Raw genomic sequence first — 7,141 nt, 5'->3', positions numbered from 1 at the left:
AATGTCATCCAATCATTTTTCTGGTCAACACAAATATTATGTATTATTTTAGAAAATCCGTTTATAAAGTAACATGGATTCAATAAATTAATTTGGAAGTAAGAGGCACTGTTGTCAATTGTTAGATCAAATAGCATTCAATCATTTTTCAAATACGATCCAAACACAGAAAATACTTTCAGTCACGTATCACCAAACAAAGGAAAATGGTTTCTTGGAAAACATTTTCCAAAAATATTACGTTTTTCGTGAAACAAACACATCCTAAATTGATAAAAGTATAATAGGTTTAAGAACTTTTTGGTAATTTTCCTGAGGTGTTTGTGGAGTAAAAACACCATTCTTAAGAAGTCTTCCTTGGGTAGGTTCATTAATCCTCGACACAATAACATCAGCACCAACAACCTTAGGGTAATAATATGTTGAAATTATGTTCATGAAACTTAACATCTTCTGCTTGTTTTGAATACATGACATCACATCTTGTCATTTCCTTATTAACTAGTAAGGAATATAACTAGTTACCATTAATGATATTCTAAAGACCTCACACACTACATTTTTTAGGTATCACTTTTAAAGGATGGAGCTTCCGTAGTGTTATTCCCACCCGCTCTCTCATGTCGAGGGTCTCTGAAGTCAAACCATCACTGAGTTCCCAATCGAAATGGTAGAGCAACTTCGCAAGACCGAGATGAAGCACCCTATCCGCCAGCGAAAGTCCGACGCACATTCTTCTGCCTGATCCGAATGGAATTAGCTCAAAGTTTTGACCTTTGTAGTCAATTTTAGATCCTAGAAACCTCTCTGGTTTGAATGCTGATGGGTCCTCCCAAGCATCTGGGTCTCTTCCAATGCCCCATGCATTCACGAAAACCTGGGTATCTTTGGGTATATCAAAGCCCATGAAATTGGTTTCTTTTATAGCATTTCGTGGGACAAGCAAAGGTACTGGTGGATGCAATCTTAGGGTTTCCTTCACCACAGCTTGCAAAAACGGCATTTTTTCCGTGTCACTTTCTTCGAGTTTTCTGTTCAACCCCACAATCTGTCAACCCCACAATCTGGTTAATCTCATCTTTGGCCTTTCTCATTGACACGGGTTGGCGGAGTAGCTCCGCCATCGCCCACTCGATGGTGCTGCTTGTAGTCTCTGATCCAGCGAAAACATTTCCTGCACCATCAATTAGACCCATTTAGTACAAGATCATGTCTTGCTAGGGTTACCACCAATGTTGATTCTTTTGCTATAATTAAGATATTCAGTTCGCTCGAAAATCACTCCCTCAAATCGTGGGCTTAATAGTAAAAATCATCATGCTTCACCTGATAAAATCCTTGTCAAACATAGCAGCTCCTATGCTTCGAATTGACAGACAATTGCGCATAAAGAAAGGAACAAGAATTTGATGATTGGATCCTAAAATTGACGAAATGAATACACTAATGACAACAGAAATATTTATAAAAGGGCAAGAGCAGGTGTTTGATTGGAAAAAATGAAATAAACAACTGGAATGGCAAGAATTAAGTTGCTGAGAAATAACTGAAAATGAATGGCAAGAAAGTGAAGTGTGTTCTTTTTATGTTTGTGCGTCTTTTTCCCTTAAGATGTGCTCTTTTTGTAGTCTCGCCTACAACGATTGCTTCACTGCAACCGCCGGTCAACAACCTTAAAAATTGTTCCGTCCTAGAAGTTTGATTCGACCAAATTTTGTGAGCCAATGTCAGTACTTCTCGACTCGACCGACATTAACTTGACTTTCATTTATAAGTCCATGGACAAAACTGTTCATGCCTTGTCAACTTAATTTTATTGGCTTCTTATAACCAATGCTGGTGTTTGATTATCGATTATATTTATAGTCAATATTAAATCACACATCTAATCAACATACTATTCACTCATTCATTGAGGATACCCAACATGTTCTATTAATCACCAAATTGACATCGACTTAATTTAATAAATAATTCAATGTGTCTTTCTAGCACTAGATTTTCTTTTTATAAAAAATAACCATAAATCAATCTTGTGTTTTCGTAGAACATTCTTAGCTAGTTATTACAAAATGAGACAGATTGGCTAAATCAGGAAAGAATGGAAACATCTTTATAATAGTAGTAGCTTTTTGTTATGCAACGTTCTCTACAAACTTAAAGTGTAAAATGTTTTCATAGATAGTTGATTGGAAAAGGCTAGTTATTGTAAAATCTAGTGCTAGAATGTTCTACGAAAACATGCATTTGTAGAGAATGACGCGTAATATGACCTGCTTGTTAATTGTCAATTAAGTTTACCACCCCACTTTACAAACTGAACTGGACCTAATATCCTTAAGATGTTAATCATTTCTTTTTTGCCAAGAGTGGAAGAGAGGATACCAGAATTATTATGATGACGTTCTGGGAAGAGATTTTGCGAGGGCCTTCTTTTCCATCGCCCTCATAATCCAATACCGCATCCAAGAAGTCATTTGTCGTTCTCATCTCTCCCCTCAGCTTTCGCTCCTCCAACCTCTCTTTTACAAAACCTTCAGCAAACTTCTTGGCTCGACCCATGTCCTTCGCCATGCTTGCCTTGATCCCCTGCGGGTCCAGCCATTTCAACCACGGCAGGAAGTCGGCTACGTTGGGCTTGCCAGCCCATTCCATGAACCGGTTCATGGCATCAAAGAACTCGGGCCCGTCCTTCGATTTTGGGTCCAACAGATCCCGCGAGAGCACCATATTACCCACCACATTAAATGCCATGAGAAAGAGGAAGTGGGATAAGTCGATTCCTTGCTCTTCATAAAATTTAGAAATTTTTAACGATTAATTATAATTAGAGAATGCATAGCAGAACGTAATGAATTAGACATGAAGAAAAAATTATTGCACCAAGTTTTGCAACTAGTTTAAGGAGGGATGGAGGAATCAACCTCCAAGCTGCAATGTTCAAGACAAAAGTTGGATTTTTCAAGCTCAAGTCGAACTTAACAAAGTTCTTGATAAGCTTGTTTTCGGATATTTTTCACTAACAAAACTAAATTAGCATCTGAACTCTTAAAAACTCCAACTTGGCTTCTACAAATAAAATATAGTGTAAAGTTTACTTTTGCATTCTCTTGCATAATAATGGGGATATACTTGATCAATGCATCAGAAGATATATAAAACCCAACTACTTGATCATGCTCGAGTTTGACCCAATTCAATGGTAAAGCTACTCGAGCTTGGCATAATTCAACTGTAGAGCCACTCTAGTTCGACTCAAACTCGAGAAGAATGAAAGCAAGTTTGACTAAATAGCACTTTAAACACCAGTAGCTCTTGGGCAACTTGAATTATTTACACTGGTATCTATTTATTGAATTTGTCAATTACAGCAACAAAACAAAGGGATAAAAGTACCAGCAGTCCCTAAACTTTTATAAAAAGTTCTAATTAGGTTCCTAAATTTGTTGTGCAATTAGATCCTCGAGCCGTATAAGTTCTTCTTTGATTTAGTCCTTCCATTAAAGAAGTAGATATAAATGTTGACATGGTGGTTACGTCCTCATTGAAAACCAACATGGTGTCTTAAGTGAATTCTTAAAAACCTAAAAATAGAATGACATAGAAAAATTGAATAACTAGGATGGAGGTGAGTTGGGTCATGCAATAAATTGAGGCAACGCTTGGGTTGGTGAATGTTTACTTGGATTTAGATTTCTTTATTTTTATAATCTTTCTTACCCATCTTGGCACTAAGTAAAAAAGAATTCATGTCTCCCTAATTAGTTAGTCTAGTCAGTGCTAACATATGGTGGGTATGCAATATTCATCGTAACCAATGCATTAGCAAATTTAAGAGGAGGGCCAACTCAAATTAAAAGATGTATAATTTAAGAACTCAATAGTAGAAAAAAAGAAAAAGAAAAGAAGAAGAAGAAGATTTTAGAACTCAATCATACATTTTACAAAAATAAACACTGCCGGTTCCTTTATCGGTAAAAAGCAGGCCCAATGTTTTCTTAGGTAGATCTAGTTGCAGGTTGCGTTCTTTACTGAAATACGATTCTTTTGACAGCGTGGATCGTTAACTCCTAATGGTGCAGAAGTCCCAACATATCTTAACCGTTGAGAAGAACTTGTGACACTAGTGGGAATATTGTGCAGGGTATAGGCCTTCATCCTCTTTTGATATTTTATAGGGATTTTAAACGTTCCTTTCTCTCTCTCTGTTGCTTTTTTTTTTTTTTTCCCTTTGAAGAAGAAAACTATTATTTCGGTCATTCAAGGTTACACATGAAACGCAAACGTCCAAAGTAACACGAAGCACGTAAGAAATAACCTGTTGTTACTTGTTTAACCGCCATTTCTTCCTCTAAATACACGACCATGTTGTCGACGCACTTCTGCCTGAGATGGGCTGTCTCGTTGACGCGCTTGGTCACGAGGAGCTCAGCAGAGCAGAGACGCCTGAGAACGCGCCAGTAGCCACCGTAACGACCTATAGCGAGCGAGCCTTGGTCATAACCGAGAGCTGTCAATGCATGGGGACACTTGCGGTCTGCGAACGCGGAGTCATGGCCCTTGAAGAACTCTGCCGCGGCCTGAGCTGATTGAATCACCATGGTGTTCACGGAACCGAGCTTCAACCACGTCACAGGCCCATGCTTGGCTCGGAAGTTGTGGAGGTTCTGGTGCGGCGTGGTCCCGAGGTCGAGGATATTGCCGATCACGGGCCATGCGGGGGCTGAGGGGGAAGCTTGGTGCGCTTCCGGTTGAGAAGGAAAATTAGAAGTGCCGGGAGGAGGAGGCCGAGCCAAAAGAGCCAAGAAGGGCAGTACTCCATTGGCTAAGCTTTTAGCTATTGCTCACCTTGCACTTATGTGATTATTGCGTCGAAAACATGATATTGATATACACTCTTATCCTGTTCACAAGAAAGCAACCCAAAACAATAAAGAAAAAGCAGGAGATGCTATTATTTGCTGTCCACAATATAAAAAGGAGAAAACATTGATATATCTTTTGGCTATGAATAGGAGTAAACATGCTGGTCGCGTAGAGTCTGGTGATCCATCCATTTCATCGTATTAGGTTAAATTTGATTCTTATTTCATTGGAATTTCATTTTTGGTCAAACAACTTACACGAATTATGCAATCAAATCCGTAACTCTTAATTTGTGCATTTAAGGCCTACAACTTTACTTCAGTACCACAAATATTATGATGTCTTGTTCTTTCTTGGGTTTCATGGATTGGTTTATCAACTAATTTGTCCTATCAAAATCGGATAGTTATGTATTTATTTTTGTTGAAAGTGTATAATAGATGTCCAATATCTTTACCCTAGGAGATTGCTAAGAAGGAGCACAAGTCTAAGCCTATTAACATATCTAATTGACATATCTTCACTCAAAAGCTTAAAGCAATGAGTTATTGGCCAACTAGATATATTAATTACTTTACATTGCATCAATTCTCCGCTATGGGACTTCCCTAACACAACTTACATATGAATCTCAACAATCTCCCCATCATGTATGAGCTCAATGTTAAGTCTGTTCCCCTTAATTCATGTACATTTCTATATTAACTTATCTCAACTTGAATCTCCAACAATCACCTTCATCCATGTTCTTTTTCATCGGACCATACCATAAAAACTGCCATTGGATTGCGTTGCAACACCACAACACACATTACCCGGAAACTGTGTTAGTCACTAGATTCCTACTTACATATGTATGTCAACAATCTCCCCATCACGTGTGAGCTCAATGTTAGGTTTGTTCCTCCTTAATTCAAGTATCTTTCTACGTTAACTTATCTCAACTTGAATCTCCAACATTCACCAACATCCATGTTCTTTTCAATGGACCGAACCATGAAAACTACCATTGGATTGCGTTGCAACACCTCAACACACGCTGCCTAGAAACTGTGTTAGTCACTAGATTCCTACTTACATATGTATCTCAATAATCTCTCCATCACGTGTGAGCTCAATGTTAGGTCCGTTTCCCCTTAATTCAGGTATCTTCCTATATTAACTTATCTCAATTTGAATCTCTAACATTCACCTTCATCCATGTTCTTTTTCATTAGATCGAACCATGAAAACTACCATTGGATTGCGCATTGCAACACCACAACACACACTGCTCAGAAACTATGTTGGTCACTAGATTCCTTTCTTTGAGATAACTCACATGTATATCTCAACAATCTCCCCATCACATATGAGCTCATTGTTAGGTTTGTTCCCCTTAACTTAGGTATCTTTTTATCTTAACTTGAATCTCCAACACTCACCTTTATCCATGTTTTTTTTTTCTTGGAATCGAACCATGAAGACTACCATTGGGATTGTGTTATACCACAACACACACTGCCTAGAAACTGTGTTGGTCACTAGATTCCTTTTCTTGAGATATCTAGAACAGATTAGGGGCCGCCAATCTACTATTGGCTCTAACACCAATGTTTGGTAGTCTTGCACTTCTCTCACCTCAAAAGTTTACTCAAAGGGCGAGACTTTCTCTCATATTTAGAAACTAACCACTAGACAATTCCATAATCGATGTGGGATAACTCCAATGACTTTTGCCTTAGTAAGATGGCTTGTCTTTTTTCAAAAACATCATATATATATATATATATATATATATATATATATATATATATATATAAGTCCAATCATCAATTTGATCGAAATTTCCAATCTTCACTATTTAAAGGACTTTTTGATGCTAACACCTGAATTTCACTGATGAATTTATCATAAATTTGCATCTCATAAATTTGACCCATGATAAAAACAAAACAATCAGTTTATACAACATTGCATTCATTTTTCTCGTGGCATTCGTTTTGCACATATAAACTAGAGGCATGATATTTCATTTATAGTTAGGTTTCAGTTCACATAGGTCATCCGTGCATATGATGAATATTAGGAATCTCCTATACTCTTCGACTAGGGACAATGTAGTACAAGAACCTCGGGCTCCACGGCAAAAGTTATGATCACTCCAAAGAGCTATAACAGCACCAATTCACACTTGGACTCAATTTTCTTCCTAGGAATTTATACCCAACTTCTCTTGATTGATTGAAGACCCAAACAAGCTCAAAACGATTGCAAGATAAGTATCATGATGATT

The 7,141-nt window shown here is 37.7% G+C and overlaps 1 pseudogene; it reads right to left on the bottom strand.

Annotated features, from left to right (window-relative positions):
• Positions 1-340: 340 nt before the first annotated feature.
• Positions 341-4,822, bottom strand: LOC120290551 (annotated as a pseudogene).
• Positions 4,823-7,141: the final 2,319 nt, after the last annotated feature.

This window comes from Eucalyptus grandis, chromosome 2, assembly GCF_016545825.1.
Source record: "Eucalyptus grandis isolate ANBG69807.140 chromosome 2, ASM1654582v1, whole genome shotgun sequence".
In the NCBI taxonomy this organism is placed as follows: Eukaryota; Viridiplantae; Streptophyta; class Magnoliopsida; order Myrtales; family Myrtaceae; genus Eucalyptus; species Eucalyptus grandis.
The sequence above is the reverse complement of the archived record's forward strand: the minus strand, read 5'-3'. Positions and strand labels throughout refer to the sequence as shown.